The following is a 1,112-nucleotide window of genomic DNA, read 5'->3' as shown; positions in this document are numbered from 1 at the left end:
TATATATATATATATATATATTTGTATGATTGTATGTATGCGTGAGTGAGTGAAAGTATGGATGGATGGATGTTTGTATGTGGCTACGAGTATGTTTATGTGAAAGATGGGGGGAGCGGAAATTATATATAAGGAGTTAAGTGTGAGGTAGAAAAAATACAGTAAAATATATGAAAAAAGAAAAGGTGAGAGAGTTACAAATGGTAAAACGGTAAGGAAAAGTAATGGATAAAGAGTGTTACAGAGTAAAGAGAAAAAGCGCAAATGCGAAAGGAATAGAAGTGATAATAATGATATTTGTGATGATAATAAAAATGATAACTTGCTGATGTTACTTTTATATTTAGAGGAATAAATTTTTAATTTATTCTTATAAATATAAGACAATTTGATAGAAAGAAAATAGGAAATTTTAAAGATGTGTAAGAAAAGAAAAATTTATAGAAAAAAAGTAAGACGTGGAGAGAATGAAGGCGGAAAGGAAGTTAGTTGAAGAGTTTTTGCAAGGTGAAAACAACCATAACAACAACTATAATGCAAAAATATGAAGAAATAAATAATAAATCAAAACAAAATAGAAAGCTAAGAAGTTCAAATATGACATTTTTATAACTCGAACGTATAGATCCAGTGCTAAATTTTCGCATTTGTTTGGTGATGAAGTAGGAAGCAAAATTTAACGAAGATGAGGTGGATAGAGAGGATAATGATAATGAAAAAGAAAAAAAAAATAATTAAACAGAAAAGAGAAATACTAAGATCATTTAGTCAAACACTTATGGAAGTGTTGGAGGAAATGTGATTTGATCAGTTGACAGAAATTAAAGAATGAGTTAATCGTAAGAATCTGTTGATTTTACCAACAAGTAGACACACCAAGCTCTATTCTCTTCCCCCACCATGTAGACAATTGTCTTCATTGCTAATATTCATCATCATCCTCATAATCTTTGTATCACTAAGATAATATCACCATCAGCATCAACACTGTCCTTCCTCCCACTCACCATTATCATCAGCAACAGCGCCAGTATTACTTTTCTCTTAAACATCTGTGTTGATGGATCTAAGATGCAGTATTACGTTAGCTATATATATATATATATATATAT

This window comes from Octopus bimaculoides, chromosome 3 (assembly GCF_001194135.2).
Source record: "Octopus bimaculoides isolate UCB-OBI-ISO-001 chromosome 3, ASM119413v2, whole genome shotgun sequence".
In the NCBI taxonomy this organism is placed as follows: Eukaryota; Metazoa; Mollusca; class Cephalopoda; order Octopoda; family Octopodidae; genus Octopus; species Octopus bimaculoides.
The sequence above is the reverse complement of the archived record's forward strand: the minus strand, read 5'-3'. Positions refer to the sequence as shown.